Genomic DNA, 23,494 nt, shown 5'->3' with positions numbered 1-23,494 from the left:
TTGAGTTTTAGACTGGAGAGGTCAAGACTTTAAGTGTAGGAGGTTGAGGAGTGGTCTTATAGAAGTTAATAAAATCAGGCGGGGCATAAATAGCAAGCTCTTTTCTGTAGGGTGAGGGATATCAAAACTAGGGAGCACATTATTACAGTGAGGTGAAAGTTTTAAAAAGGACTGAGATACAATTTTTTTAATATAGTGGGTCACATGTGGAATGAACTTTCAGAGGAAATGATAGATGTGGGTACAGTTACAACATTTAAAAGATATTTGGATAAGTTAATGTATAGGAAATGTTTGGAAAGATATGGGCCAAATGTAGGCAGGCGGGAGATTAGTTTGGGAACATGGTTGGCATGGATTAGTTGGACTGAAAGGTCTGTTTCCATGCTGTATGACTATAACTCTGCTTTAAACAGCTTTATTTCATTTAAAGTTAATTTGTTGCAGTAATCTTCTCATTTGGATTGATTCCAACAAAACAGCATTCTGAACGAGGTCCACCTCATCTTCATTTTAGTTAATACATTTGACAGTAATGATTGGGAAGAAACATTCAAAAGGCATTATTTCAAACTATTTGCAGCTCCACAGCTGAACCAAGACAGCAAAAAAGGTCATTAGATAATGTAGACAAGGTTGCTAACCCACCCCATTTGACAAAAGGAAGTCTAAAAGCAAAAAGGTGTCTGCGCCAGAGACAACTTATGATCAGTCATAACTTTTAAGTTCAGGGAAAGTGATGATGTAGTCGTATTGTCACTGGACGAATGATCTAGAGATCTAGGCAATGTTCTGGGAGTGTAGCTTTAAATCACACCATAGCAAACAGAATTTGTTAACATCTAGAATCAGAAGTCTAAATGATGGCAGTGAAACCTTGCTGATCATTGTAAAATCCATCTTATTCACTAATATCCTTTGGGGATGGAAAATTTTCTACCTTTACCCAGTCTTTACCTTAGATTTTACTCTAGATCCACAGCTATGTTATTGGCTCTTAACTGTCCTCTGAAATGGTAGAGTTGTGTCTGTTGCTGAAAAGCACAAAAATTAAACTGGATGACCACCATTTGACATCAACTGAATGGCAAATTTAGCCATGTTGACCCAGCAATTGTTTTCACTAACAGAAGTAGATTTGGAAAAATGTCTCAGACTAGTCAAGTCACAGCCTTATGTGGACCATACTCATGGAACAACCTTTACAAACAATGTCAGAAATCACATCACTGTCAACATCCCAACAGGTGGTAGCACAGTGACATACCAAAAGGTAGGTGACCTCAACAGTGACTCCCGAATGCATGAAGTCTCAACGCATTAGATCAAACACAAAGCTCTTGCTGAGTACCAGGAGTTGCCTTCCTTGATTGATAAATCAGTACTCCTCTATGCTGAGCACCACCTGACAGAAGCACAGAGGATGGCAGGGACACAATGTACACTGGATGGTGGACCACAATGTCCATCACCAAATCTGGATTGGCAGATGAGGTCTGTGGCAGGCAGTAACAGAATTAACAAGAGAGAAAAACATACTTGATCTCATTCTCACCAATCTGACCTCAAGTGCATCTATCCATGATTTTTTTTTAGATTAGATTACTTACAGTAATACAAACAGGCCCTTCGGCCCACCAAGTCCACACCGACCTGCTGAACTGCAATCCACCCAGACCCATTCCCTTACATTTACCCCTTCACCTAACACTACAGGCAATTCAGCATGGCCAATTCACCTAACTTGCAAATCTGCGGATTGTGGGAGGAAACCCACGCAGACAGGGAAAATATGCAAACTCCACACAATCACCTGAGGTGGGAACTGAACCCAGGTCTCTGGCGCTGTGAGGCAGCAATGCTAACCACTGTGCCACCGTTGCTATTGCACATTCTTGTGGAGATGAAGTCTTGTCATCACATTAAGGATGTGTGCCGAGTAAGAGAAGGGCCCATGGTGTTAGAGGCACGGAAAGAAGATTAGCTGTCTGGCAGAAGGCAGGGAGTGGAGATAAAAGGGTCCTTCTCAGGATGAAAGCTGGTGACTAGTGGTGTTCCACAAGGGTCAGTGTTTGGACCACAACCTTTTTTTTAACATTAATGATCTAGATGAAAGACTGATGGCATTCTAAGTCTGTAGATGACACAAAGATAGGTGCCGAGGGTTAGATAGTTTTGAGGCGGCAGGGAGGCTGCAGAAAGATTTAGACAGATTAGGAGTGTGGAGTGTAAAAAGCAGTGGCAAATGAAATACAAAGTGGGAAAGTGCGAGGTCATGCACTTTGATAATAAACGGGGAGACGATTCAGAAATCTGAAGTGCAAAGGGACTTGGGAGTCCTAGTCCAGGTTTTTCTTGAAATAAACTTGCAGGTTGAGTTGACAGTTAGAAAGGCAAATACAATGTTGTCATTCATTTCGAGAGGTCTTGAATACAAAAGCAGGAATGTACTTCTGGAGCTTTTTAAGGCTCTGGTAAGACTACATTTAGAGTATGGAGAGCAATTTTGGGTCCCATACCTCAGGAAGGATGTACTGGCCCTGGAGTATGTGCAGAGGTGGTTCACCAGAATGATCCCAGGAATGAAAAGCTTAAATTATGAAGAAACAATTGATCAGATCTAGACATTGCAATCCTGCCATAGCAAGTTATGAATAGTGGAAGACAACTAAATAACTCAGTGGAGGAGGCGGTAGCTCCACAGACATCCTTATCCTCAATGGAGGAGCGCAGTACATCACTGTGAAACATAAGGCTGAAGCATTTGCAACAATCTTCAGCAAGTTGTGTCAGATGAAGGATTCATCTCTGGAGAATACAGAGGCCCTCAGCATCACAATGTAATTCATCAGCCAATTCAATTCAGTTGATACAAAAACAAAAAGGCAGATTATTATCTGAATAATGGTAGTTCAAAAAAAAAAGTGAGATGTAACAGTTGCTGAAGGTCGGCATGCAGATGCAGTAGGCAGTGAGGGCAGCTAATGGCATGCTGGCCTTCATAGCGAGAAGATTGGAATATAGGAGAAGGGACAGCTTGCTGCAGTTATACAGGGCCTTGGTGAGGCCATACCTAGAGTATTATCGGCAATTTTGGTCTCCTAGTCTGTGGAAGGACATTTCTGCTAGTGAGGGAGCCCAGTGAAGGTTCACTGGACAGATTCTTGGGACTGGACAGTCTAGATGCAGGAAGGATGGCCTTGATTTTGGCCAAGTCCAGAACTAGAATTGAAGAATATAGGGCCTGAGATGACGAAGAATTTCTTCACTCAGTTGTGAACCTGTGGAATTCTCTACCACAGAAAACTGTTAGGGCCAATTCTTTAGATATATTCAAGAGGGAGCTGGACGGGGCCATTGCAGCTGAAAGAATCAAGGAGTATGGAGAGAAAGTGGGAGTGGGATACAGATATGGCATGATCAGTCATGATCACACTGAATGGTGGTGCAGACTTGAGGGGCTGAATGACCTACCCCTGCCCCTATTACCTATGTTTCTAGATAAATAAAGAACAGATTGGAGGTTTGGAACCATGCAATGAAAAACACCTCCCCCACCTCTCCAAAGCCAATTTAAAATCTACAAAAGGCACAAATCACAAATCATAGAGGAGGCCTTTCAACCCATTAAATTTAAAAACACAAAAGAGAAACCCACAAAATCTATTTTAGTCTCACTTCCCAACATTAGGCCCATCACCTTGAAAGTTATGATACTTTAACTGCGCATCAAAGTACTTTTTTTTGAAAGGTAGTGAGGTTATCCATGTCAACTTCCTACCTCAGCAGTGAATTCCAGACCACTACCACCTTCACAGTGGAAATTATTTTCTTCAGGTCCCCTCTAAACCTTTTACTTTCACCTTAAAATTATGCCCCGTTGTAGTAATCCTTCAACTAAGGGAGACAGCTGCTTTCTATTCACAATATCCAGGCCCCTCAACCTTATGTACCACAAACCCTCTGCAAACCTTTCTGCTACAAAGAAAATAACCTGAGCTTATTCAGGCTCTTTGTAGCTATGACGCTCCAGTCCAAGCAACATCCTGGTGAATCTCATCTGCACCCCCTACAGTGCAATCACATCTTTCTGATAGTGCAATAACCAGAGCCTAAATGGAAAATGTTGGGCCTGTAATCTCCCCAATATTCTTTTGAATGCCTCCTACTAGTCTGCTATATAGTTACTCGATTAGTTGTTCCTTGTCCACTGTGGCAACATCCTGCCATATTTTAATGAATCTGCATCTCCTAAAGTCCCATTTTTACAGATCATATTTTCAATCAAGAGTCTGATGGAATACTCCCCATTTGCCCTGACGAGTGAAACTCCAACACCCACGAAGCTTGACACCATCTAGGACAAAGCAGCCCACCTGATTTGCACCATAAACATCTACTCGCCACCACCTGCGCACTACTGCAGCCGTGTATACCATCTACAAACTGCCCTGCAGACATTCACTGAGGCTGTATTGGGGCTGTATTGCCCAAACATTTGCATCCAATAATGAAATAGATATTAAAGTTCTCAAGTCTCCACTGAGATTGTTTCACATAAGTCAGTTATAAAGCCTGAGCTATTTCTACTAGGCACAATCTAACACATTTAAGTAGTTAGCAAAAAAGATACTGACGTGACTTTTAGGATACTTTTGCCCAAACTTGAGCCCATCTTTGCTTTCTCCCACACAAAATCCCAAGTCAAGAAAACAAAAGAGACAACCTCTCAATATTCAGAACTCATGACACACTGTACTTATCTATTCTTCATCAAAATATTCCCAGAGGAACTATAAGATACCAAATCAAAGATGATTAAGCTCAATTACATGACTGAAATTGGTATAATAAATGAAATCAAAATTTGATAAAGGTTCATGCAAATACACATCAGGTACAGTCAATATAGACATGTAGATCTTCTGTTGAAATTATACCTATGCACAGTGAACTGTATTGGTTTTATGAATATCACCACCCTTTGTTACAAATGCAATCACAGCAGCTCATTATTACTACAATTGTTGCCACTGCAAGTGTTAAGAATTACTTCAATATGTTGTCAAAACTTCAAATATGTATATCACCTTGTAAACTCCCTTCCCAACAACCATAAAACAATACAAAATGGACATTGAGAAATTAAGACTTATAGAAAGGGAGAAGTCTAGAATAAAACCAGATGGATACACCCAGAAACAGAAAATATGCCACACTATACAATGAAAAGTACAGCAGGGCATGCCAGGTGCAACACCAGGCGAGTTAGTTGGTTAGCTTACCAAGCTGCTGGGTTATTATACAGCAAGTGAAAAGTTTTTTTCACTTACCCGGTGAGACGTGCCCAGAGAGGCTCTTGCTACACAATAACCCAGCAACTTGGCGAACAAACCAACTACCTCATCCACAACAAACCTCAAAGCAACATCAGTATACTCAAAATATGCTGTGTCAATTAGGGATTAAAATAGTTAATGGTTAAACAGCTAATCAATAAAGTTTTAGTCTTGTCATTAATGTACTGCATTTAACATTTAAACCAGATTAGAAAGAATGTTGTAAACCACCAACTTTTTTCCTCAAAAAGCATTCATAATGTTTCAAGATATTATGGAAGATATTGTTACTGTTCTTGTTTCACCTGTTGCTTTTTCTTCTGAGGAAAACAGACTACAGAACTGAAAGAAATGAATCAAACTCTAAGGTTGATCAAGCAAGACTGACTTTTTGTGTATTTTAGTGTGCAACAATTGCGACAGTCCAAAGAATACGCATGTAGTACTAGTTAAGTAAACTTTCAATTTAACACCACAAGATCAAATTCCAGGATGATCTATTATTCCTGAAGTAATGACTTTTCTAAAGCATTCCATAAGCTTTTAAAAATAAGTTTCTTAATTAACTTGTTCATATCTATTATAAAGGCACCGACAGGACAGTAGGGATGAGAGCCCACACCTCCTAATCCTGAAGTATGGACACTACTATTGTGCCACAAAACCCCACTCCAAAATAGGTTTGTTCTCTTGTTGGCGTTTCTCTTAACCCAACTAAATGAGAACTGATTTGAGCCAATCTCAGAGCGACATTTTGTGTAGAGCTTCAAGCATGACACATCATGAAGTTTTGTTCAGGACGACGTCATTATGAATAGTAGATTTTTTAAAAAAGTGTTATTCATTCTCATATTACAGCAGGCTTCCATATCCTGAGAAAGTTTCTACAAATATCTGTTTTTGAGTTTACCACTACCAGAACACCAGAGGTAGTATATACCACTCACCATTCTGGTATTTCTCTTTGCACTAATCATAAAATTAACTGTATTAAGAATGGAAATCCCTATTAAATCAATTTTACATTGATGTGATAGAATTATTTGAACCAGCTATTCATGTATGCTCCCCTCTGCACTAAAGGTATGAAATGGTGGTACTGTCTATATGCTGAAGACCTCTTAAGTCTTACTCCAAGTCTCAGTTGCTCACCACTTTCACTACCCTCAAATTCTGACCTCAGTACTCCAAGCTCTTCTAAATTTTCACTACATGTTCATGAACAGCAAATTATTTTTCACAGCATACAATGAATACTGCTCCAACTGCACGAAGCAGCTTGATAGCATTCATGACAAAATAGCTCACTTGACTGAAATGCCAGCAACCTTTAACTTTCATTTTCTTCATCAATGCGCTGTGACAGCATTGTGTACCATCTACAAAATACAGAAACTCAGCAGGGCTCTTTTGAGAGCACCTTTCAAACCAGTGATCTCCAACATCTAGTACAAAGAGGGTAGAATCTTGGGAAAACTACTGTCTGCAACTTACCCTTCAAGTCACACACCACCCTGATGGAACTATATCACCATTTCTCTAATGTCACTGGGTCAATTTGAACTAGCTCTGTAATAACATTACTAATGTTTAATTCAGATAAATGTGAGGTGCTGCATTTTGGGAAAGCAAATCTGGAGGATTTGAGCTAAAGGGAGAGGCTGAACAGGCTGGGGCTGTTTTCCCTGGAGCGTCAGAGGCTGAGGGGTGACCTCATAAGAGGTTTACAAAATTCTGAGGGGCATGGATAGGATAAATAGACAAAGTCTTTTCTCTGGAATGGGGGATTCCAGAACTAGAGGGCACAGGTTTGTGGTGAGAAGGGAAAGAGTTAAAAGAGACCTAAGGGACAATTATTTCACGCAAAAGGTGATATGTGTATGGAATGAGCTGCCAGAGGAAGTGGTGGAGACTGGTACAATTGCAACATTTAAAAGGCATTTGGATGGGTATATGAATAGGAAGGGTTTGGAGGGGTATGGGGTGGGTGCTGGCCGGTGGGACTAGATTGGAGTTGGGATATCTGGTCAGCGTGGATGGGTTGGACCAAAGGATCTGTTTCCATGCTGTACATCTCCATGACTCTATGTCACTAAACTCCAGGACTTCAACAAGTCAAGACTTCAGCTCAGTGGCAATTCAGCGGCTAGCATTGCTGCCTCTAAGCACCAGGGACCTGGTTTGATTCCAGTTCCGGGAAACTGTCTAAGTGGCGTTCCTTCTCAAAGTCCAAAACATGCAAATTAGGTGGATTGGCCATGCTAAATTGCTCCAGTGTTCAGGGGTGTATCTGCTGGGATCAGTTGTGATAAATGCAGGGTGATGGGGATGGGACTGGGGTTTTTGGTTCTGAGTGGGATGCTCTTTGGAGAGTTAGTGCAGACTCAATGTGCTGAATGGTTTCTTTTCACACTGCAGACTCTATGATTCTATGGCAATTTGTAAATGGGCAATAAATGCTGGCCAAGCCAGTACCACACTGATCACATGAACAAGGGCCAACCAGCAGTTTGTATTTTTCAAATACCTGTAGAAACTCTTCATTTTTATATTTCTAACTGGCTTTCTATTTTTCTCCCTCAGTTTGATTAAATTTTAACTTCCTTTGCCAGTCACAGATGGCCTTTCCTTCAAGTTTTCTTTCAGATTGCAACCTATCTTTCCTGATTATTGCAAAATATATTCTTAAGTGTCTTCCTCTGCATCTTTATTGATGCCGGAATCTAATCTCCAAGTTCATTTTACCTTTTTTATTTTTCATCTTTACTCCAGGACAGTTTGCGTATATTAAGTTTACTTTCAATGGAGTAAAGATTAAGGAGTCATTTACAATAAGGTGTTTTAAAATTAAAAGCAAGTTGATGGTTCTTCTCGACTTCTGTCTGATTTCTTGTGCTGAGTCATCCTTACGAGGAAGAGAAAGAGGGTGGGTGAAAAGCAAGTACAGGTCATTCTGTTATAACTCACAATTCATTGATTGGCTGTTTCTAAAGTGCAAACTTTTAAAACATGGTGCTGTAATCATATTACAGCCAACAACAGTTTAAGTGCTGTTTGTAAAGCACGGGGTTCACAAGAATGCAACCATCGCGTTATAGAATAATTGACTGCAAGTAGAAACAGGGAGGTCTACCCCATGAGAAGACTTGTTTTTAAACAAACCTATTGACCTTCAGTTTTAAAATTAAAACAACACAGATGGTGGAAATCAAACAAAAATAGTAAGGGCTGCAGAAACTCAGTAGGTCTAGCACCATCTGTAGAGAGAGAGAAACTGACTTAACATTTCACAATTCCAATCTGACACTTTTTCATGATCTCACTGACTTGATGGGCTGAATGGCCTACTTCTCCTGTTGTCTTATGAGATCAACACATTTGTATTATATCAAAGTACGTTCAGGTTAAACATGAACCACGAAACTTCCTTATTACTTGGTACCATGAGTAAACCTCCTACCCCCAGAAATAAACTTCAAGCTGGAGGAAGCACCATGGGTGTCAAGGCACAAAGTGCACCCCGGTGGGGAACTTCATCGTTCAGTAGTGCGAATGCTTCAGCAGCACAGTACTAACAGAACTGATGATGCCCTCAAGACCATAACTACAAAAACCTGAGTCTGTAACAGTGGTGAAAGAATTAATGAGGAAAAAAAACATACTTGCCATCACCCTCTGTCCATGACAGTATTGGTAAGAGAACCACTGTACAGCCCATGTGAAAAAAGCTCAGAGGTATTCCAACTCTTCCATGCCGACCAGATATCCAAAATTTATCTAGTCCCACTTGCCAGCATTTCGTTCCTATCCCTCTAAACCCTTCCTATTCTTATACCTATCCAGATGCTTTTTAAAATGTTGTAATCGTATCAGCATCCATCAGTACCTTTGGCCTGAAAATGTTGCCCATTAGGACTCAAATCTTTCCCCCTCACCATAAACCTATGCCCTATAGTTCTGGACTCCACCCCAGGAAAGGCTTTGTCTATTCACCCTATCCATGCTCCTTGTGATTTTATAAACTTGTATAAGGTCACCCCCTCAGCCTCCGACGCTCCAGGGAAAACAGCCTCAGCCTATTCAGCCTCTCCCTATAGCTGAAACTCTAACACTGAAAACTTTCTTGTAAATATTTTCTGAACCTTTAAGTTTCACAACATCCTTTCTATAGAAGGGAGACAAGAATTGCACACAATGTTCCAAAAGTGGCCTAATCAATGTCCTGTACTGGTGCAACATGACCTCCCAATTCCTATACTCTGACCAATAAAACAAAGCATACCAAACACCTTCTTCACTATCCTATCTTCGCCTCTATTTTAAAAAACTCAACCTGCACTGCAAGGTCCCTTTCTTCAGCAACATTCCCAGGACCTTACCATTCAATTTATAGGTCCTGCCCTGATTTGCCTTCGAAAATATAGCACCTCAGTTATGTAAATTGAGCTCCATCTGCCACTCCTGTGCCCACTGGTCCATCTTATCAAAATCGCACTTACTCCAAGGTAACCTTCTTCACTGTCCACTACATCTCCAATTTTGGTATCATCTGCAAACTTACTAACTATACCTATGTTCACATCCAAATGACGAAACATAGTGGACCCAGTACTGATCCTTGAGGTCACAGGCCTCCACTCTGAAAAGCAATCCTCCACTGTGCCCTCAATAGGGGAACCTCAAAAATATTGCAAAAGCACTGCAACCATGCCAAGTGTGACAGGCTGCAAGTGGATCTAACTGCATCCATTAAACAGTGAGCCATCATCAGCAGAAATGCACTTTTACACTCATCAGTTGAGTTACTATGAAGGACCCTCCTTTTCAACCCTTCCCCTCATCCAAGGCATGGGTGTGCATCAGATTAAAACCATCAGTTGTCTAATGAGTGTGCAGCCTTTAGCTCAATAGGACTATGGCAATATTACTTTACCAAAATATCATGGGCCTGCTATATCCACCTCCCTACCATTTCAATCAAGCTAATGAAATGCAGAGGCATGCCAGGAACGGCACTAGATGGAACTGAAAATTATTTGTCAATGCTACGAAGCAATAACACATGCCAATAGTACAAGCAGCAACCTATAGACAAAGCTAAGCAATTCTACATCAAAGAGATCATATCCTTAGATTTGCAGTCCTGCCACATCCAGTCATGAAAGGTGGTGGACAATGAAACAACTCTTTGAAGGAGCCATCTCAACAAATATCCACAACTTCAATACAAGTGAGCCCAGTATATTAATGTAGAAAGATAACCTGTGCAACAATCCGCAGCCAATAGCGCCAAGTGGATGATCCACCTCAGTCTTCTCAAGAGGTCCCCTGTATTATAGACACCAGTGTTCAGACAACTCAATTCATGCCATACCAGAAACAAGGAGGGTCTGGAAACTGCAAAAGGCCATATGCTCCAGAACGAGCTGCATACAGCTAAAATATTGATATTTACCAGACATGTAGAAAATTGCTTAGTTGCATTCTGTACATGAAAAGCAGGATACATTCAACCTGGTCAATTAAAGTCCAATGTGCCTACTCTCAATCATTAAATTAATGCAAAACTTATAAGGGATACCTGCTCATTAGAGAAATATACAAGATAGGAACAGGAGTACACTATTCAATCTCAAGTCTGTTTTGCCATTCATACCCTAATCCCATTTTTCCCCTCTTCCCTTGATCCCTTTAGGCGGAAAAGCTATATCTACATCCTTCTAGAAAGTAATTAATGTTTCAGACTCAACTACTTTCTGTAGTGAATTCCACAGGCTCACAACTCTCGAAGAAATTTATTCTCATTTCAGTCCTAAAAGGTTTACCCCTTAAACTATGACCCCTGGTTCTGAACTCCCCCACCATTGGAAATATCATATAGCTAACCTGTCTAGTCCTGATCAAAATTTATAGCTTTCTGTGAGATATCCCTCCTGTTTCTAAACTCAAGGGACTATAATCCTAACCAATTCAATCGCTCCTCATATCAGTCATTCCAGGAATCAATCTGGTAAAATAACAGCAGAAATTACTAATGAAGCTGAGCAGTCTGGCAGCATCTGCTTTTGAGAGTTAAAGTTGAGACCAGTGATTCCTCATCAGAATAGAATCAGTTTGGTAAATTTTTGCTGCACTCTTTATAACATCCTTCCTCAGATAAGAAGATGAAGTCTGTACACTACATTCCCTATGTGGGACTTTGTCAATAGCCTTCTGAAAGTCACGATTTGTCAAACACTATTGCCCTCTGCAAATCCATGCTGACTGTGCCGGATTCTGTTTGCTAAGTGTAAAAAGCCTTGATAATTGACTAACATCTTTACTACTACCAACATCATATTCACTGGTCTACATTTGTTTTCTCCCTACCTCCCCTTTTAAATAGTGGGATAATATCAGTTGCCCTCCACTTAGTAGTAACTGGTCCAAGAGTCTAAAGAATCTTGAAAGATGACCAATATATTCACTGATGTCCCTGAAAAGGTTGGTTAGAAAATACCTACCCCTATATTGAAGCCACTCACTTCCTGACGTCATTACAACCTTTGCTCAAACATGGACAAGAAGAGCCAAACTGAGACACGAGGCAAGAGTGACCACTCTTGACCTCAAGGATGCATTTGACTGAGAACGGCATTGAGGAGCTTTTGCAAAACTAGAGTTGATGGAAATCAGGAGGAAAAATCTATTGGTTTGAGTCATACAGAGCAAAGGAAGATAGCTGCGGTTATCAGAAGTGAGCTCCGAGACCTCTGTGCAGGACCTCCTCAGGGTAGTGTCTATGCCTGATTTATTAATGACCCGTTCCCCACTTCACAAAGTGAGAAGTGAAGGTATTCACTAATGTCATACAGCAGTTCAGTCGTATGCACAATGCTTCAAACTGAGAAGCAGTCCATATCTAAATGTACTAACACCTAGATGATGTCCAGCTCAAGATAACAAGTAAAGGTCATGCCATACAAGTGACAGGCAATGACTACCATCACTTATTGGATGTGAACACAGGAGGTATAATTAGTAAGTTTGCAGATGACACCAAAATTGGAGATGCAGTGGACAGCAAAGGTTACCTCCGAGTACAACAGGATCTTGATCAGATGGGTTAATGGGCTGAGGAGTGGCAGTTGGAGTTTAATTTAGATAAATGTGAGGTGCTACATTTTGAAAAAGCAAATCAGAAAAGGACCTATACGCTTAATGCTAATATCCTGAGGAGTGTTGCTGAACAAGAGGGATCTTGGAGTGCAGGTTGTTCGTTCCCTTAACGTAGAGTCACAGGTAGATAGGATATAGTGCAGATGGCATTTGATATGCTTTCCTTTATTGGTCAGAGCATGGAGTATAGGAGTTGAGCTATAAAGGACATTGGTTAGACCATTTTTGGAATATTGCGTGCAATTCTGCTCTCCTTCCTATCGGAAGGATGTTGTGAAACTTGAAAGGGCTCAGAAAAGATTTACAAGGATGTTGGAGGATTTGAGCTATAGATTCTCGATTAGCGTGGTGGTGGAAAAGCACAGCAGTTCAGGCAGCATCCGAGGAGCAGGAAAACCGACGTTTCGGGCAAAAGTTATTCATCAGGATTTGAGCTATAGGGAGAGGCTGCAAAGGCTGGGGCTGTTTTCCCTGGAGTGTTGGAGGTTGAGGGGTGACCTTAGAGAGGTTCATAAAATCATGAGGGGCATGGATAGAATAAATGGATAAGGCATTTTTTCCTTGGGGGGGGGGGGGGGGCAGAACTAGAGGGCATAGGTTTGGGTGAGAGGGGAAAGATATAAAAGGGACAAATTTTTCACAGAGAGGGTAGTGCGTGTATGGAATGAGCTGCCAGAGGAGAGGAGGAGGAGGTTGGCACAATTACAGCATTTAAAAGACATCTGGATGGTATATGAATAGGAAGGATTTAGAGGGATATGGGCCACATGCTAGCAAATGGGACTAAATTAGGTTAGGAGATCTGGTTAGCACGGATGAGTTGGACTGACGGGTCTGCTTCCATGCTGTACATCTCTATGACTCTATAACCACTGCCCAATGATATTACCATTAGGAGTCACATCCCGAGGGTTACCATTAGCCAAAATTGAACTGGACTAGCCATGTAAATACAGGCTAGTCACAGGCCAAGCCCTTCAGCAAGAATTTCACCTCACTGCCCAAAACCTATCCACCATCTACAAGGTGGAAGTCGGGAATGTGACCGAATACTGTCTGAAGGAGTACAGCTCCAACAAAATGCAAGATGCTTGACACAATCTAGGTCAAAGCAGCTCACTTGATTGGCAATAACCTCAGCCACAAATATTTACTCCCTCCAACATTAGAGCACAGTAGGAGCAGTGTGTAACATCAATGCAGAAATTCACCAAGGCACCTTAGAACTTCTAAACCTACAACCACTATCATCTAGATGGACAAGGGCAGCAAATACATGGTAATACCACCATCTCGAGGTTCACTTCCAGTCCATTCACAATCTTCATTTGAAAATATAGTTGCCATTTATTCACTATTGTTAGGTTAAAATCCTGGAACCTCCTCCCCACACCACTGTGGGTGCAACCAATACCAAATTTACTTCAACAGTTCAAGTAGGTAGCTCAATACTACCTTAGAGGACAATCAGAGATGGGCAATGACTGTCAACCCATCCAATGACGTTCTCATTTTCTGTGAGAAGAAAAAGAATCTGGAGCTAACATAAAACTGAGAAGGGCAGTTCAGGCAGCATCTGAGTAGCAATAAAACCAACGTTTCAGGCAAAAGCCCTTCATCAGGATGAAGGGCTTTTGCCCGAAACGTCGATTTTACTGCTTCTGGAATGCTGCCTGAACTGCTGTGCTTTTCCAGCATACTCTAATCTAGACTCTGGGTTCCAGCATCTGCAGTCATTGTTTTTACCTATAAAACCGAGAAGAATAGACTTGTTTTAGGTGAAGATGTAATGGGTTGTGTGGATGGAAGCTTAGAACGAGGACAAACGTGCTAGTGAGGTGAGGAATAGGGAGAGAAAGGAGTTGAACATGTGGCTACAGGGATAGTGCAGGGAGGGAGGGTTTTGGATAATTGGAGCTCTTTCTGGGGAAGGTGGGACCTCTACAAGCAGGATAATCTTCATCTAAATCAGAGGGGTACCAATATCCTGGGTGGGAAAATTCACTAAAGCTATTAAGGTGGATTTAAACTAATACAGCAGGGGGATGGGAACAGGTACAGAAGAGGATGAGAGTAGGGAGTTCCCAAATCAAGTATCTGACATTGGCAAGCGAGAACCTGGTTTGAAGTTGTGTACTTCAACGCAAGGAGCATCAGAAATAAAGTGGGTGAACTGGCAGCGTGGGTCAGTACCTGGGACTTCGATGTTGTGGCCACTACAGAGACATGGATAGAGCAGGGACAGGAATAGCTGTTGCAGGTTCCGGGATTCAGATGTTTCAGTAAGAACAGAGAAGATGGTAAAAGAGGGGGAGGTGTGGCATTGTTGATCAGGGACAATAGTACAGTTGTAGAAAGGGTGTTTGGGAACTCATTAACTGAGGTGGTATGGGCTGAGGTTAGAAACATGAAAGGAGAAGTCACCATGCTGGGAGTTTTCTATAGGCCTCCAAATAGTCCCAGAGATGTAGAGGAAAGGATAGCAAAGATGATTCTTGATAGGAGTGAGGGGCGCAGGGTAGTTGTCATGGGGGACTTCAACTATTCAAATATTGACTGGGATCACGACAGTACGAGTACTATAGATGGGTCAGTTTTTGTCCAGTGCGTGCAGAAGGGCTTCCTGACAGTATGTAGACAGGCCTACAAGGGGCAAAGCCACTTTAGATTTAGTACTGGGTAACGAGCCTGACCAGGTGTTAGAGTTGGAAGTAGGTGAGCACTTTGGAGACAGCGATCACAATTCTGTCAGGTTCACTTTAGTGATGGAAAGGGATAGGTGTACTCCACCGAGCAAGAGTAACACCTGGGGGAAGGGAAATTACAATGCAATTAGGAAAGATTTAAGAAGCGTAGAATGGGGAAGGAAACTGCAGGCGATGAGCACATTAAAAATGTGGAGCTTATTCAAGGAAAAGCTCCTGTGTGTCCTAGATAAGTATGTACCTGTCAGGCAGGGAGGAAGATACAGAATGCGTGAGCAATGGTTTACTAAGGAAGTGGAATCCCTGGTCAAGACGGCAGCGGCGGCTTATGTTAGGACAAAATGTGAAAACTCAGGGCGCTTGAGGGTTACAACCAAGTCAGGAAAGACCTAAAAAGAGACCTCAGAAGAGCCAGGAGAAGCTGTTGGCGGACAGGATCAGGGTTAACCCTAAGGCTGTCCATAGGTATGTCAGGAATAAAAGAATGACGAGAGTTAAATTAGGGTCAATCATGGATAATAGTGGGAAGTTGTGTGTAGAGTCAGAGGTGGTAGGGGAAGCACTAAATAAATATTTTTCGACCGTGTTCACTATAGAAAATGAAAATGTTGGCGAGGAAGATATAGAGATACATGCATCTAGACTAGAGAGATTGAGGTTCACAAGGAAGAGGTATTAGAAATACTGCAGAGTGTGAAAATAGACCATTCCCCTGGGCTGGATGGGATCTATCCTAGGATCCTCTGGGAAACAAGGGAAGAGATTGCCGAGCCTTTGGCATTGATCTTCAAATCATCGTCTACAGAAATCGTGCCCGAGGACTGGAGGATAGCAAATGTGGTTCCCTTGTTCAAAAAGGGTAGTAGAGACAACCCTGGTAATTACAGACCAGTGAGTCTCACTTCAGTTGTTGGTAAAGTGTTGGAAAAGGTTATGAGAGATAGGATTTATAACCATCTAGAAAAGAATAATCTGATCAGGGACAGTCAGCACGGTTTTGTGAAGGGTAGGTCGTGCCTAACGAATCTTATTGAGTTTTTTGACAAAGTGACCAAACAGGTAGATGAGAGTAAACCGATTGATGTGGTGTATATGGATTTCAGCAAGGCGTTCGATAAGGTATCCCACAGTTGGCTATTATACAAAATGCGGAGGAATGGGATTGTGGGAGACATAGCAGTTTGGATCAATAATTGGCTTGCTGAAAGAAAACAGAGGGTTGTAGTTGATGGAACATGTTCATCTTGGTGTCCATTTACTAGCGGCGTACCACAAGGGTCGGTGTTGGGTTCAATGCTGTTCGTCATTTTTATAACTGACCTGGATGAGGGCTTAGAAAGGTGGGTTAGTAAATTTGCAGATGACACCAAGGTCGTTGGAGTTGTGGATAGTGACAAAGGATGCAGTAGGTTGCAGAGAGACATAGATAGGATGCAAGGCTGGGCTGAGGGGTGGCAAATGGAGTTTAATGTGGACAAGTGTGAGGTGATACACTTGGAATGCAAGGTACTGGGCTAATGGCAGGATTCTTGGGAGTGCAGATGAGCAGAGCGATCTTGGTGTCCATGTACACAGATCCCTCAAAGTTGCCACCCAGGTTGACAGGGTTGTTAAGAAGGCAAACAGTGTTTGGCCTTTATTTATCGAGGGATTGAGTTCCGGAACCAAGAGGTTATGCTGCAGCTGTACAAAGCTCTGGTTCAGCCACACTTGGAGTATTGTGTACAGTTCTGGTCACCGCATTATAAGAAGGATGTGGAAGCTTTGGAAAGGGTGCAGAGGAGATTTACTGGGATGTTGCCTGGTATGGAAGGAATGTCTTATGAGGAAAGGCTGAGGGCCTTGAGGCTGTTCTCGTTAGAGAGAAGGTGGTTGAGAGGTGACTTAAGAGACATACAAGATAATCAGAGGGTTAGATAGGGTGGACAGGGAGAGCCTTTTTCCAAGTATGGGGACGACAAACACGAGGGGACACAATTGTAAAGTGAGGGGAGATAGGTATAAGACAGATGTAGAGGTAGTTTCTTTACTCAGAGTAGTAAGGGTATGGAATGCTTTGCCTGCATCGGTAGTAGATTCGCCAAGTTTAAGTGCATTTAAGTCGTTATTGGACAGGCAAATGGACGTACATGGAATAGTGTAGGTGGGATGGGCTTCAGATTAGTATGACAGGGCGGCACAACATCAAGGGCCGAAGGGCCTATTCTGCACTGTAATGTTCTATGTTCTAAAAGTGTAACTTGTGCATTGGTTCTCAGAATTCATCCCAGACTTTCATTACCAAACCAGAGCAGGAATTTTTTTGTTTTACTATTCAGTGACTTTCAGTGAACAGAATAACTTGAAATAAATCGACAAGTAATGAATCCAAAGTCAAAGTTGCCAAATAATGTTATAATGCTGTGATTCTATTAATTGCACAAACAGCTACGCTTCCCAAGTCAAACAAGAGAAAGCAGCACATGAAGCAAATCTGATCCATACATGGAACAGACCATTTTAAACCAGTTCATATTCAACATGTTAAGACAGTTTAGCTTAAGAACAAATTCAACAGTCAAATGCAAGGAAATGAGCTAATCCTAAAAAAAAAGAAGTTATTTGGAACAATTCCATAGTTTGTTAATCCTGCCCTCAAGGGTTTTTTTGCTCCTGTGTCCCTTATTCTGCTTTCCAATTTTGTGTGCATCACTACAGACTAGCTCACTACCATTGTGATATCACAAAAACAGCTTCACTACCACATTGCATTCAAAACTGCATATCAGTGACAAATTTATTCAGAAATCAAACCGTCCATTAAGTTTGGTGCAATCAATTTGAAGATGGGCAAAAACAGTCAAACCATCAATATAATATTCCTTTGGCAAATACAAGAAATTATTTTTAAATGATAAATTCAAAATACACATTACAAATCTAAGATAAAATCAGGCATAATTAAAATTTTGTACATAGGCCAGATTACACAAACTTGCTGGTCTAAGGCAACTGACGAGATATGGCGTTAGCCAACACTTGACGCAACTCAGGCAAATAGCCCCCAATAGCTTGTCTAGACAAAACATTCATAAATTTGCACTCCCTCAGCAGAATGTAAATGCGGTCAAGTATTTTTTTTTAAAATTATAATCGCAGTTACATGTATCATATTAATAGTACCATGGGAGTTGGGGCGGGGGAGAGAAAGTGGGAGTCCTTTACCGAAGTTCTTCCGCTTCTTTTCCAAGAAACTGCGTGTCTAATCGTATTGCTGCCAACAATCCTGGGGTTTGTAGTTCTTACTGAGTGCATTAAATACCATGAGGAGGAGTTTATTGGCCGGGAAGGACAACTACTCCCGGGATGCAGTGTTGCCACTACGCAACCTCACCTCCTGTAGACCCCGTTTGAACAAAAGGGTTCGGCCGTAGTGACGTCGCATCGACTAAAACTGTTTTCGGAGAAGGAGGGGATAAAATTCAACCTTACACACCTCAATTCCCGACATCCCAAAGGACGGCTGTTTTTTTTGAGGGGGGGGGAGGGGTGGAGAGTGAGGAGAAGGGGACGATAATGGAGCAAATTAATGAAAACAGGTTTATAAAAAAATTACAAATCTGAAAAACTGAACACCTCTGATATAGTTCTACATTTTTGAAGCGAGGCGGGGTGGGGCGGGTGACAGAGGAAAGGATGTTCGTTAAACGGATAATAATCAGTTTGGATGACCAGCTCCTTCACCAGCAGCGGGAGGAGGGAATTCGGGAGTTTCACAGACTCCTCGGGGCCCCACTGAAAACACCGCGGCGGCTTTGTTACCTTCAGTCCTGTCCGAGGTCCTGAGCCATTCTCGCACAGCGATGCACTCAGGAAAAATAAACGAGAGAAAAATCAGGATGAACCCCGCCGGGGGGTGGGGGGAGGGGGGTGGTGTTAGGGAAGGAGTAAGAGAAGCACCAACGGAACCGGCCGGGCCGCTCCTACTGCCTGCCGACCGCTCTCGGAAAGAAGACAACACCTTCCTTCCAGATCGACAGCCGCCTGTACAGTCCCTTCGCGCTCATCGCAACGTTGTCGTCACTGCTGCTGCTCCAAGAAATAGACTTATGTACATATTAAATAAATAAGTTTTTTTTCTCTTTTTTAAAAAAAATAACAAATGGAATCACGCATCCGCCATTTTAGGTGCCGGCCCCGAGCAAGAACAGCTGGTAACCAGGGGAGAGAGCGTCACGTGACCTCACGGCGCCCGGGGCGGGGCTTACCTGCTGCCCCAGAGCATCGCGGGATACTAAGAACACGTGACCAAAGGCAACCTGGCCCCGCCCACTTGTCTCCAGGTGTAAAAGTTGCTCTGGAACGTCAGCAGCTGCTTCCAAAGAAGACTTCAGGTACAGTATGGAGTAACCAGCCCTGTGTCCGCCTACAATCATGTGTTCACGTCCTGGATACATTTTAGCGCCTCACTTATTGATCTGTTTTATTTTAAAGTGCAAACCTAAATTGCACTTGAATATTCAAGGGATAAAACTTAAGAGGGAGATGATGGCAGTGCAAAGCCAGTCACCCTCGGAAATGAACGCGTTGCTGCTACAAGTTTGCACTATGCAAGATGAGTCGGCTCGGTATATCTTATTTGTCAATTGTGCAGACTTCTTTTTACCAATGTTCCTGATTCTTGAAAGATTTTATATGATTTGGTTCTGCTTCTTTCCCTACAGACGCATACATTTGTTTCTTTTGTAACGCGACAGTTGCTTCTTGCTGAACCCCGCGTTATAGAAAAATCGCCCTTTTAAAAACAGCGCTTGGAGTGTTTGCCCTATCATCGCGTTACAGCCAACGCACGTTTTAAAAGTTCGCAGCTTTAGAAACTGTAGTTCGATTTCTTCAGATATTTAAAAAATCTGGAAAATGTAGAAAAAGGATGAGAACAGGATCCCACTCTGCCCATCCTGTCTATGCTGGCCAAAAAAACCATGCCATTGATCACGTTTTCCACCAGGTGTTGTTTCCTTGGTGGTTATGGAACTTCAAGTGTATTCGTAGACGCTATTAAATCAGTTAAGAATTTCTGCATTTACTATACTTTTAGACAGTGATTTCCAGACTCCTACTACCCTAAAAAACACTCATCTCCCCTCTAATTCTTCTATCAATCCCTTCCAATCTCCTTTCCATGTATTTTGTCCAAGCTCCTTTCAACTTCATACACCCTAAACAGATCTCCCCTTGGCCTCCTGTGTTCCAAAGAAAGAAAAGTTAGTCAAGTAGGGATTTGCACCAGATTCAGGGAGAGAAAGAGTCCGCAGAATCGGTATTATTGAGGGATCATTGTCTCATTCAACCAAAGTTGTTGGTCCTTCCTTTATCAGAACAATGATATTATGGTTTGTAATCACACAAGACTGGAATGTGAGTGTTGACAACAATGGATAGGAGGAATTTCTGAAAATGTTTGGAGATTTTTTAATGAATAATGGCTTTTGACTGATCCTTGAAAATACCAATTTTAAATTCACATTAAAATAAATGCACGTTGCATATGTCATGTTAAAATGTTACATGGAAAATTCATATGCATGCTTTAGTATTCTTGCCTTTGAATGTTACGTGTGTGGGAAGAGCTAGACAGTGACATTTGGAAAATTAATAATTCCATAGTAACTGTAGCTGTACCAACAATCATCCAATAAACAGTAACTGTGCATATATGTGAGAAGTCAGTTCTTTAATCAGATTTTTTTTCTTTTTAGATTTTCTTTCTGAAGCATAATTAATCACTTTCACATGCAACTTGTGTTCTTTCTGTTTTGGAAAAATAAATCAATTACAATGCTAAAAGATAGGTTTGCACTAATAGCTAAACGGAGAAAGTGAGGACTGCAGATGCTGGAGATCAGAGCTGAAAATGTGTTGCTGGAAAAGCGCAGCAGATCAGGCAGCATCCAAGGAGCAGGAGAATCGATGTTTCGGGCATGAGCCCTTCAGCACTAATAGCTAAAAACATACTTTCTGTGAACTGTAATACAAATTGAGTTGGCACATTCACTTTTTGCACCTTCTGACACATTCTGACTGTGCCAGACTTGGTGTTAATATTAAATATTTCTAGACTTATCTCCAGTAAAAACTTTAAACTTTGTGGTTTACACTACCAGAGTTTTTGTAGCAAACAATACATGAACTCTACACTTTTCCACTGCAGTTGTCCATGAAGTATAAAATTAAGGACTTCATAATAGTTAAATTATGAAACATAATCAGAACTTAGTTGCATATATTCATCATTCAGTTGCTTTCCAAACAATTTTGGGAAAAAATGAACCATAAAGGAAGAATGCGTGAGAAGGACGTGCATTCTGCAAAAGTTACTATATACTCCAAATGCTGCATTCAAAGAATGGCATCCTTTGTTAAGGGAAAATATCAATGGTAAACTGAAGCATTTGAGAGATTAACACATTAACTTTCACAAAAACATATCTGTAGATGACACCCACACGTATTTATATAGCACCTTCAATGTACAAAAATGTTCCAAGATACAACACAAATTTAATATTGAGCCAATAACGAGATATCAGAACAAGTGAGCAAAAGCTTGATGTAATGTGTAGGTTTTAAGGAGCATTTCAAAAGGAGGCAAGGAAAGTCAAGGTGAGAGAGATTTGGGAAAGAATACAAGAGTTAACTGGAATAATGCAGCTGAATGCATGACCAACAATGTGGAATGATCAGAATGAGGGATGCCCAAAGATGGAATTAGAGGAGTGTTGATACTTTTGGAGGGGTGTGGAAATGGAGCTCACAGAAATAGTGAAAAATGTGATCAAAATGGGATTTGAAAACAAAGGTGAGAACTTTGAAATGGAGAAATTGCCAAAATGGGAGTCAATGAAGGTCACGGATAAGTAAGTACTTATGAGGCAGAATGCAGACAGCCAAACCTTGGATGATCTGAAGTTAAATCTAATATTATTGTAAGTTGTTTTTGATTTTTTTTTCTGTTTAAAGCTCCATTTCCTTCATCATCATTGGTTGTTCCATAATCATTGAATTTCACCTGTGATATTTTTCATTGTTGGCACTTTGAGCTAGTTGCTAATTCTGCCTATACCTGATACTGGGTAAGGATTATTTGAAGTAGCTTGCTGTTGCCAATCCTCCTTTGACTTTACTTTGTCTTGAACCTATTTAGTGGTACAGGGTACAGCACAGTAGAGTAGAGTATAGAATTGGCACTGTTCTTGGATGCCTAAAGGATTTATTGCATGATAGTACTATATTTGGTCAGACATAATTACTAGAGTATTAGAGAGCTGGTACAGATCCATTTGCTCCCTCTGAAATCTAGAGTACAACTTATTGTTTCCACCAACAATTCTGTATGACATAACCAGAATGAGTGGAGTTCAATCTAACAAGACCATTAACTCCTGCAAAACCATTATTTTATATAACATCATTCCTGACTTCAAGTCATGCTTCACACTTCTCATAAAACAAATTGTCGAATGTTTTTGCATTTCATATCCTATATTCATTAGACACTGGTTCTTTAGATCATGAGGTATGAACTTAATTGCATGTTAAGTTCTCCACTCTGCCATTCATTGCCAGATTTGGATTGATCATGTCACACATTACTGCAACATTCTTTGTCAATCCATCAATTACACAAGGACAGCAGTGGAGAAATCCAATAGGCCTGTGGAGAGAGAAACGGAGTTAATGTTTTGAGCCTGGAAGGCTTGAGTCATGGAGGTGTACAGCACAGAAACAGACCCTTCGGTCCAACTCATCCATGTTGACCAGATATCCTAAACTGATTAAGTCTCATTTGGTAGCATTTGGCCTATATCCCTCTAAACCCTTCCTATTCATATACCCATCCAGATGCCTTTTAAATATTGTTATTGTACAGTCTTTATTACTTCCTCTGGCAGCTCATTCCATGCACCAGCCTCTGCATGAAAAAGTTGCTCCTTAGGTCCCTTTTAAACCTTGCCCCTCTCACCATAAATGAATGCCGTCTAGTTTTGGACTCCCCTATCCTGAGGAAAAGACCTTGGCTATTCACTCTTTCCATGCCCCTCATGATTTTATAAACTTCTATAATGGTCCCCCCTCAGCTTCTGATGCTCCAGGGAAAATGGCCCCAGTCGATTCAGCCATTGCGTATAACTCAAAATTCTTTAGAAATGTTCTCTTCTTCATGCTGAAGAACATTCCTTCCCTCCTGGATTCACCACTGCTTCATCCATGTTAAAAATATGGCTAAGTTTTTAATGTTAATGAAGAAGAAAA

At 41.3% G+C, this 23,494-nt stretch overlaps 1 protein-coding gene across 5 annotated transcripts in view; it reads right to left on the bottom strand.

Moving 5' to 3' along the window:
- The window catches only part of aff4 (AF4/FMR2 family, member 4), a 101,819-nt gene extending 82,405 nt beyond the window's left edge, over positions 1-19,414 (bottom strand). For 3 of the 5 annotated variants that reach the window (XM_072590529.1, XM_072590528.1, XM_072590532.1), the window contains exon 1: positions 19,004-19,414. The gene's annotated coding sequence lies outside the window, so the exon portion shown is untranslated. The remainder of the gene's footprint in view (positions 1-19,003) is intronic. The other 2 variants (XM_072590530.1, XM_072590533.1) reach the window with 1 other exon arrangement.
- Positions 19,415-23,494: the final 4,080 nt, after the last annotated feature.

This window comes from Chiloscyllium punctatum, chromosome 20 (genome assembly GCF_047496795.1).
Source record: "Chiloscyllium punctatum isolate Juve2018m chromosome 20, sChiPun1.3, whole genome shotgun sequence".
Classification (NCBI taxonomy): Eukaryota; Metazoa; Chordata; class Chondrichthyes; order Orectolobiformes; family Hemiscylliidae; genus Chiloscyllium; species Chiloscyllium punctatum.
The sequence above is the reverse complement of the archived record's forward strand: the minus strand, read 5'-3'. Positions and strand labels throughout refer to the sequence as shown.